General features: G+C 32.4%; 1 long non-coding RNA gene across 1 annotated transcript; it reads right to left on the minus strand.

Moving 5' to 3' along the window:
- Positions 1–3,064: 3,064 nt before the first annotated feature.
- On the minus strand, positions 3,065–4,545 carry LOC145630580 (uncharacterized). Its single transcript, XR_014112103.1, has 3 exons — positions 4,273–4,545; positions 3,903–3,955; positions 3,065–3,208 (listed from the first exon to the last, which is right to left on the minus strand). It is a non-coding gene; the product is annotated as an uncharacterized LOC145630580 (long non-coding RNA).
- Between the last annotated feature and the right edge of the window lie 6,708 nt (positions 4,546–11,253).

Here is an 11,253-nt window from a genome sequence, read left to right on the forward strand (position 1 = left end):
TTACTATGTGTGAGTAGTTTTCTTTCTAGGGTTATGGGGATCCATAAATAATATGAAGGGGTAATTTATTGTTGTTGATTGTCAATGCTAGATTAATTTCCTATTGATTGATTTAATGCTCTGTGACTAGATTTGCGCAGATCTTTTATGCATGAGTTTAACAATATTGATTCGAGATTCGACAGATGAGAATTGATGTTTAGGTCTAGTTTCAATAGGCAGGTTAATTTATAAATGGTGAGGTCAAGATTCGAAAGATGAGATTTAATACCGGTAAATTAATTGTGTGATTATAATACGTAGCGAAAGCCCTTTATAATCTGATTAATACATGCATTGATGAATGATTATTGTATTCTACCCTGGAATATTATTTATTGGTGAACCTATGCTCTAGATCCTTTTATATATTATTCTCTCCTTATTCTTAATCTTCGTAGTTTAGTTTTACATTCAAATTCACATATTGGTTACCTAATAATCTATATTATAATAGTTAATTATGAATAGAAAGACTTGTTTCCCTATGGAGATCGACCCTACTTCCCTATCTACGTTAGTTAGAGGACTTAGGAATTACTTTTGATTAGGGGATACGACTTTACTCTGTCAGCGGCGGCGAAACAAACCCATTATTAGCAACGTCCTGAAGAAGACCTGCCGGCGCTGAGGAGTTAAATGCGTGAACGATGTTGCTGCCCAATCCGAAATTCCCAAGGCGTTGAACAAAGTCGACCCATGCCCTTGTTGTTGGCTTTGATGATTAGCAGCACCAGAGGATTGCCCCACCTCGAAGGAGGAATTCGAAAATCTATGCTGCGGAATAGGGGGAATTTCGGCCCTTTGTTGAGATTGGGTTGGGCTCCAACTTGACGGGGATCCGGTTGTAATCTGTAACCAGCCACCAAAGCATGTCATGGCTAGTTCTTCATCTTCAGATGGGCCCCTTCTAGGCCCCTGTTGCCGCAACGGGAAAAATTAGGCATATGGATCACCCTACAGCCCATAGTTTATTTGTTATACCCACGCTTATATGAGGTTTTTAGTTCAATGATAACTAATGCAATTAGGCACAAGGGATATGATTAAGTGTTCTATATGTAAGAATTAATTATTATATTATATTTAAGCTATCTATATACATTGTTATAATTAAGTATTAATGTATGTGTATATGAACACTTTGTTTGATACATGAGATTGTCAAGACTAAATTAAAAAGCTTGCATTGTAAAAGGCCGGTTGTTGAATTTATCATACCTATATGCAAGGATTAACGGGAGGTTACCTTTGTTTATTGTATGTAATCCTTGCACATATATGATCAATAATATATATTGATGATCAATTTTACACACATTTTAGTTTAAACGACGTTGATGCAAGGAATTATTAAATATATACATTTACACCATCCGGAAGATGGATATGAAGAAGTACCATTGCTTATATGATTAAGACATTATTCAATCAAATAAAAAAATTGATATATACCCAGATTACATAGGAAACTCCAGAAGAGTGACATATGATGTCCAATAAGATTAGCATGTATCAAGATTATAAATATACAAGAGCATAAATTACTATTAAATAGAGTATCAATTGATCGTCTTAGTAAAAACGTAACTCATATTAGAGTTATCATATCACATTATATACATGGTCATGCATTAAATAATTTGTATAAAGAAATCAATAATAGAAAGTTATCAAAATAGTTTGAAGTTAGATTTGGGAAAATTATTTGATGTGATATAAGTAAGGTCATCCGAACTTACAGACTTGTTATGAAATCTTGAAGATTTATTTGATATATATAAATAATGTGCTGACTTTATTTCCTGTCATAAGTGTAAAATGAATTGAAAGAACACTATTTGAATAACGTGAAAAAAAAAATCAAGAGATAAGTATTAAAATTGAGCAACTTTGTATGCAAACAAGAAATAGGTGACCAGAAGTTCACCACAATAATTTATATGTAGCCAAGCATTAGGTGACTTGAAGATCACCATATATAGTGGTATATATATTATACAAGTAATTTAATTAGTAAAATGATCTCTTGATTGGGGCTATCGTGTGTCAGCACATAAGAATTAATATAAGAAAGATATCACTGCACAATTCATGACCCCCCCTTCCCCCACCATTGATATTGATCTCCAGAAGAGAATAAAATTATGAAATATTTATCAAAATACATTTGAAAATTACATTACTCTCTAGAAGAGATAAAAGTTTGTTGATTATGGTTCTCTTAAAGGATGGTATTTGTTGCACATAAAATTACATGCTAAATTTGTTAAGAATTTAGCGCCCCTATATTTAGGATATTTTACCAAATTAGGGGGAGAAGATTGAAAGTTGGCAATTATTACTTGATCCCCATAATTGGAAATATAATTAATCTAAGAGGCTTATATGTCATCTTTTATCTATATATATTATCAAGATATATTGTGAATAACTCTACGATTTGATTTGTATTCCGTTATGACTCTATTCAGAGACATAGAAGATATATTTTGGTCATAGTGAAATTATGTGCGTACACTGAGATAAATCTTGCCATTATCTATTACTCAAATCTCTACGTACACCTATAGTGTAGATCATATGATCAGTTCCAATATAAAGATATGATACATGGCAAGATAGTGCAGTTAATATTTTTGGATAGCATAAAACATTGTTAAATAATATTGTATGGAATACCTTATAAGTAAAAGATCAAGATATATCTAAATTATAAATGTTGGCCGAAAATATGAGCAAAGTATGATGGCGGAAGATGCATTCAGATATCATTGTTTATATAGCATTTAAATGTTACATGAAAGAATTTTATGATACCGGTATACGATGGAACTGATAAATATGCATATGCATTAAGTAATGGACTTGTGAAGAGGGGATGTAACACCCCCAAATTACTCTCTAATAATAATGATACAAAACCTGATTAAGAGAGTAGTTTAGGAGCATTACCGCCACGTGATTATGTAAGGCTTTTCAAAATACAAATGTTTGTAGCGGAAAAATACATACTTAACTTTTATTAAATAATAATAGTTTTCAAAACTGAACCACACGAGAACTCTTCATGCAAATCGTTAACCAATAAATCTAGACTAAGTGATTATCGCCCTTTGTTGCCAATGCAACATTTAGATCACGTCGACTCATCATCGCCACCTATCTACTTATCATATGTGATAATTTGTAGGGCCAAGCCAAAAACAAAAGAGAAATACGCGTTAGCAAAAATGCTAAGTACATAACAATGCTAGATACGTAAATCATCAATTTTATTTAATTAAACATGCTTTTGTAGATTTCGCATTTTGTAAATAATCGATCATTATTCAAACCTTTCATAAATAGAAATTTCATATTTAGAAACATTCCATAATCAACAACTTTTCAAAAGTAGATTCCAATAGAAATGGAAGATCAACATTTTCGTAAACTATTTTTCCAACCTAAGTGTGCACACCCCTCAAGCTAGTAACTCATTTACATAGTCTATACTCGAGGAAAGACTAGATCATACAAAGCTCATAGTCTTATCATTTATCTCCGCATAGTGGGAGTCAAGAAAAATCCAATAAACACCTTTGATAGATCAATCTTCCAATTCCCATGTATGGGATGATTAAAATAATAACATTTCCTTTTTAAACAATTAAGTAAACAAAGTAAGTTTACAACCAAGCTTATAAAGCATTTAAATATTTAAGATCAAACAATCGTTTTTATTGAAACAAGCTTATAGAATTTAGATTATAAACATTCATAAATCATTGTTCAACATTCAAACATAATTCATCATTTAAAACATAAAACACATTTGCATATAAAATCATATAGTTAAAAATCTAGCCACGAATATGTACCTTGATCTTTTCACATAAGTACGGAACTCCTAATTACGAACTTGAAACTCTCCCTACAATAACCAATAACTCTTATTCAATAACTCTTCAACAATAAACCCAGAGATATAGAATACAAACTCTAAACTAGTTGTACATGAACAACTTAAATAATACACCCTTTTTATAAAATTAATACTTACTTTTATAAACTAATCTTTGGTAATCCATTAATAATAATAATAATAATAATAATAATAACTAGTAGTGGTGCATAGGTAGTAGTATATAATTAGTAGTTGTAATTAAACTAATAATAATAAGTAAAGAAAATAATAATTATTTCCAAACAATTAGTCCAAAATAGAAGTGTTTAGGAGAGCCCACTTACTTTTAAGACATTTGGTGGGTTTTTTTATCAACTAAATTAGGAGAATATAAAACTTAACACTTTTTTTTTTTTTTTTTTTTTTTTTTTGGTTTTGTTTCTACAGGAAGCACGAAAGGGTGACTTGGGTTGGTGGTGTGGCTGGCTGGGCAGAAGGTGGCGGCAGTGGTGCGCCGGTGAGGTGGAGGTGGTGCGGCTGGTGGCGCGCGGCCAAGGGATGGTGGTGCATCGGTGGGCGTGGAGGAGAGAGAAAGGGGAAAAAATGGGTTTTGGGTATTTATAATTTGCTGAAATTTTGTGGTTATAATTTGTAAATGAATTTGTTCAAATCCTTGCTCTATTAATAGGGAAAATTAGGGATTAAAATAAGATTAAAGGTTGTAACTTTAATTTGCAATTGGTTGTTTTGGAGGTGAAACTTTGAATTGCAATTGGTTAATTTGGGTGGTGCATCTAATGGTTGAGAAGAACTTGATAATGGTGATGGAGTGGATGAACTCCAAGTGTAAGAAAACATTTTTATCATTAGATTAATAGACTAGGGGAGGTAACATTTGGGGAGGTAAATTGAAAGAATCTTCCATAGTTATGGTGTATGAACATCATACGTTGATGTTGTTGATTGGGGAAGATGGGGTGGGTTTCTATTTTCTTTTTCCTTTAATTTGTGGCTACAAAAAAATCTAATTTGGGTTATGTGTAAAATGGACTTCAAAGTATTCTTATGGGCTAGGGAAAAATGAAAGTAAGTCATTGGCCCAATAACTATGGTCATGGTTTAGAAAAGGGTTTAGACTCATAGAAATTTTATTTCTTTAAAGTCTTAAAATAATAAATTTATAAATAAAGTTTAGCAAAATATAATTTGCTTAATAAATCACTTTGAAATCACAAAGTTTAGAAACTATTTATAAATAAATAACTCAAAATATCTTAGGGAACACACCTTAAAATAAAGTGTATAATATAATTTGAATAAATAAAGGTGAAAATCTTATAAGAAAATAACTTTTCTATAAGGGAAATTAATTAAACCCAAATTAAAACATATTTAAATCTAATAAATATGATTAAAATTAATTAAATAGGCTTTAAAATATGGGGTATTACAGGGGATTTGTACTAAACGTCCATTTGATGAAGTCGACCTGATTGTGATTATGAAAACTTAAAGAGCTCAAGGACCTGAAGTCCAACAAATTATGGATCCAAAAAAAACCACATTGTACAATGTTTTGCATTTTTGAGTCTTACATTCATGTCCATGTATGTATAGGAAGTAGATATGCATCATTCGTCATATACATATATCATCTATATTCTATCATTGTATGATATTACTTTATTCACATATCTTTACATTTCATATTGCATTTAAAATTATTATCATTCCTTCCAAATTAATTATGACTTTGATATATAAATGAATATGTATGGCAAGCATTGTAAGAACATTTTGCATGTTTTATGAAAGCATATAAGAAAAGATTCAAACTCCAATTGGCTAATGGTTTTAGAAGCATATAATGTTCTAATAGCATGTGTATGAACCATGAATGAAATCAAGAACTTAGACATTGTTTATTTATATGATTATCTTTAAAAAATTTACTTTTAAATATTGCAATATTGATGAGATTTTATCCAAAACTCTAAAAAGATTATTTTGGACTAAATTCATGACATCTCAACCTGTAGTTAGAGCATGTGAGAGTAGTAATGTTTTATTATTTGTATTCTCAAGAGAACTCTCAAATTAAATATAAAATGTATAAAGAACTGAAATTATGCAATACTAATCTGTGTGAATCATTTGTTCCGATCTGGAAGAACCAGAAGGGGTGCATTGAGATGATTCATGTTATCGATAATTCTTATTTGATAATGATGATATCAATATGTTTTACGAGTGCTTGATCAAATATTGATAAAAAATTCAACTATTTATTAATGACCTCCGGAAGAAGGTACAAATACGTCAAATATATAAAAATGGATAAGAACCGTGATTTGTGTATATGAAGATATGTGTTATTATCATGGTATATGAATTTGAAATTTTGTCAAAACGTTGGTACATAAGAAAGAGATCTATACATCATTGCATTATATGTGTATTATTATTCTCATATGTCTGATGACAAGAAGATATAATTTAGCGATTCAAGTAAAGATTTAAAGACTCGAGTGAAATTTGGAAATTAATTATCAACGAAGATTTTGCTTCTACATAGAAGAACTTGCTTGTGTACATATATTGGATTCATTCATTGAAGATCTAAAGTGATGTAAAAATTAGGGGGAGTAAATGCGCTCTACACTCTTTTTCCCTTAACCATAGTTTTATCCCACTGGGGTTTTCTTGTTAAGTTTTTTAACGAGGTAGCATCTCAAGTGTATTATGAAGAAGAATGATGTACTCTTTTTCCTTCACTAGGTTTTTATCCCACAAGGCTTTCCTAATAAGGTTTTAACGAGTCACAATCTTAAATAATGGACATCCAAGGGGGAGTGTTATGAAATAGAGTTATGTATGTCCATTAAGTCTTTGTAACTCCCTAGCTTTATTACTTCCTTTTTAACCCCCCTTATGGCTTTACTTCCTTTGTAACCCCCTTATGTTTTTACTACCTTAATCCTTCACAATATGATGTCTTTACATATTTCTCACATGTATATATACGTATGACATGGCCCAATGAAGAATGGATATAAACAATGAAGATAACTCTCTACATCTTTCTTTACTCTTCCTCTAATCTCATGTAATTCATAACAATTTTCTGATTTTTAAACTTTTTTTTAAGTGTTAACCCAATTAGAACGGGAAACGCGTCAAATTAATAACGCCAAGACACCATTGTTGATAAAATAACTTAATTTTCGTTAACGGATATGGCTGACAAAGGGTATTGTTGATAAAATATCGTGAGGTGGAGGGCACAACTTATAACTTTGAAAATGCATGAGTACATCTTAGAAACCGAAGAACTTGGGGGGCATAGCTTAGAAAAACCCAAAATATAATTATTCTCCATCCATTTCAAAATAAACTAGTGTGTGGCCCGGGCTTCGCTCCGGTCGATACTTTAAATAATTTCACTAAATTAACCCCGTGCGATACACGATTTTAAAATAAGAATTGAATTATAACTACTATTTCCTCAATTTTCCTAACTAATTTCTAATTAAATATGAATATAACATTCCCAAAAGTGCATAATTTCATATTTAATTAGAAAATTTCAAATAAAATATATTATTAATTATTGTTAACAACTGGTAAATAAGGGGGGCTTCTGGGGGGTGTAATGGTCTGATTAATCGGCGAAAAACCAAAAATACTGATGATATGTATTACGGAAAGAAAGTCTCATCCTTCACTCCCTGGGGGAATATTGATGAAGTATACTATCGTTTCGTTCGCTTTAACCTAGATGAATGGTTTGGTTAAAAATGTGAACCCTTGGGAGCACCAACCCTACTGAGGTTTCCAGCAACCCCCCAACCTTTTGGGTTGAGCACCCGCCTCCTCTTCCTGTAGGGGTCGGCCATCCATCGTATCGGATGACTGTTCAACAAATCTTAATAGCGCATGCGCTATAATAGCATAATATGTGTAGAAACCCAAAATTTAAAATTTAAAAATTCAAATGGAATATATTTTCAAAGCTATGTTAAATAGGGTAGCTTAAAAAGGAAAAAAAATATGACATCATCCTTCCATTTTGAAGGGAAAAAATTAAATAAAAAAGTGACACGTAGGCACTATGTGGTTTTATCCATCACTCACCCTAACCACCAAAAACCAACCCACCACCAGGATACCTTCCACCGCCCACCCAACCTAACTACCTTAAACTAACCCACCACTATAAACCCATCCAAAACCACCACAAACTGTGTGAAACCCCCACAAAACCACCGCTAATCATTGTAACCCACCACAAATAGTTGAAACCCACAAACCCACCACAAAATAGACCCCTACAAGCCCTCGAAATTCACAAATCCACCACAAAACAACCCCCTGAAACCCACCACAAAAACACCACAAGCTTTCGAAACCCAACCAAAAACACCACAATCAAAATCGTCGAAACCAACAATCCCACCTTGAAACCAAACCAAAATCCCACCACAAAATAAACCTATAAACTTCTAGCTGTCGAAACTTTTGATGAGGGGTTGGTTGTGACTTGAATCTTAACGAGGAGGGGCAGGCGGAAACAACTTTGATCTTGACGAGAGATGACCATGAGGTCGGTGGTGGTGCTTATAAAGGAGGATAGAGAAAATATGGTGGCGGTGCGATGGTTGTGAGAAAAAAGAGAGAGAAAAGTTATCGTGAGTGAAGGTGGCTGAGAGGGAAGAAAGAAAAAGTGTGGTGGTGAATGTTGTTTTGAAGGAGGAGAGAGAATGTGGAATAGGGTTTTATTATGGGATGATTAATTAGAATCATAAGTTAATACCATATGATTAGTGTTAATTGAATTAAAGTAACAGTTTGTTGGTAAAATTACACAAAATTTTTTTCTATAAAATAAACTTTTTTTTTGTTTGTTGCATATAAATCGAACCATCCATTTTTGGCAAAAGTTGTACAAAATAAGTGACGAAAGTAGTAGAAGGTGTAGATATACAACTTATGAGTTATTACTTATGATTTTTGTACATCATATTAGGCTAGGTGAATTTGCACGAGTATATATAGTAATTGTAGACACCCATTTGTGTCTCCCCAAAACCAAAACCAGTGATGAATACCTTTCACGTCGAATCATAATCGAATGAAACGAAAGTGTGGAAAAGTCTAGTGTTGCGGAAAGTTTTATTTCTTTTCTCTTCTCTCTGTTTTTGAAAACTTTATTTTAAGAAAACAGCTAATCCAGTTTGGTTGGTCCATGATATGGGTCCAATAGTAGTGTAGTTGGATGGGGCTTGCAAAGACCTTTCCAACGATATATTATAAGCCCAATTCCGATGAATATTGAGGAAGTTATGGCCAATTTACCAAACTGGGCCCGGTTTGAGCCTAATATGCGGCCCAATGATCTAGAGGAGGGCCTATTATTAATTATCATTCCTAAAGCTATTAGGATTGATTATAGTCTTTTAGAATACTCTAGAAGGTTCTTTTAAATCCTAATGGAGTTAGGATTGATAATTATGTTTTAAAGAGTTTGAAATTGAATAAAACTACTCCTTTTAAGAATCCTTGTTTTGTACGAAGTGGAATATATTCAGATTTTATTTTCGTGCCTCATAATATTTATCCAAATTTTATATGGTTGGATAGATCTTTAAATTATCTTTCCAATGATATATTATAATATTAAATCCGAATTATAACAAAAAAGATATGAATGAGACATGAAACTTTATCCAAAACTGACACCCTTCCACTATTTTGGCCATATCTTTTTATCTACAAAATATTTTAATCTGATTCTAATTTGGTTGTAAAGTAGACTTTAATAGCTTTCCAACGACATATTATATGCCTTATTTGGACTTCCGGATCAAAAGATATGATAAAAACAAAAACGCGTTAAAAACAGGCTTGGCGCCTGACTCAGGCATTTGCGCCTGGAATCAGACCTGGCGCCTGGCGCCAGCCATTGGCGATTGGCGCCAATAGCCAATGCCTGGTGCCAACCTCGTTTTGCGTGCGCCAGACTCTGTTTTGTTAATTTTATCTTTTTGGCTGATTTTCTCTATAAATATCGTATTATAAACTCCGTTTTGATTCATCAACAATCAGTTTTCTTTCGCAATCATTAATTCTCTAACTCTCTCTTAATCATTCACCAACTCTCATCAAGATTTTCTTGATTATTCTCTCTCTCTCTCTTTTTCTAAACTAGCTTTTTCTCAAATACAAAATTCCGCATTCACAAGACTTAGAAACACCTAGCCATATTCGAAGTTGCCTTCGCCCTAGACGTGAAAGGTTTTAATTTCTGAGGGTTTGGTCCCAAATCTCTATTTCAATTATTTAATTTAATTGTTTGTTTATTATTTTCCTTGAAGTTACTGACGTGTGTATTTTGTTATTAGAAAGAGGTACGAGGCATCAAAGTAAGTACTTTAATTGATTAATTGATATTATGATGTAGAAATCATGTTTATATTGTTATTATGATATTCCTAGTATCATGTCTAGGTTAATTTTAATATTAAATATGATTGCTATGATGCCTTTTATTCTCTTCCTAATATTTATTCATGTTAGTATCATGTTAGGGTTAAAGCTTTGATTTTTATTATTTAGTGACATGCTAGGGTTTGTTATTAATCTTATTAGTATCATGCCTAGGATCTTGCTATGCTTTAACATGATTATGATTATGATTGATATTATTATCATTAATGATGTTGATTATTTATTATGTTGCTTGACACATATTATTTTATATTGTTATTGCTTGATCACCTTTATTGCATGCTTAAAGGGAATTTGTACTTGTAACCACGCTTAATAAGATAATTAATAATCTTGTTAGGGTTAATTGTGATTATAATTCAAGTGATCGCCAATAATATTTTAGTTGTGCATTAATATTCAACCAACATAGATTAAACAGGTTTAGGGTTAATCCTATTGATTGTATGTTAATTGGAAAGCGCACATGAATACGATCAGAATAAAGTAGAGGCCTATTATTAGGGCAGGTTCAATCTCTTTTAGGTTGGATTTGTACCATCATCCCCGAACCCTTATTTGGTTCATGACCTTATGGAGTTGACGATCTCTTGGATCGTTAAGGGGTGTAACCTTCACCTCGTGATGGTTTACAAGTTCCTTAAAAACTTGTTGGCGACTCTTTTGCTCTATCTTCTTCCCTTTTGGACGCCACCGTACTTTAGTGTATGATCACAGTGAGGTTCAAGCTAGTGGGATTTTTAAGGCTTGAAATTATTCCCTATAGTAATGCAATTCACTGTTACATTGTGGGCTACTATCTTAGGGGGGGGGGCAAG

Source organism: Chenopodium album, chromosome 5 (assembly GCF_948465745.1).
Source record: "Chenopodium album chromosome 5, dcCheAlbu1.1, whole genome shotgun sequence".
Taxonomy (NCBI): domain Eukaryota; kingdom Viridiplantae; phylum Streptophyta; class Magnoliopsida; order Caryophyllales; family Amaranthaceae; genus Chenopodium; species Chenopodium album.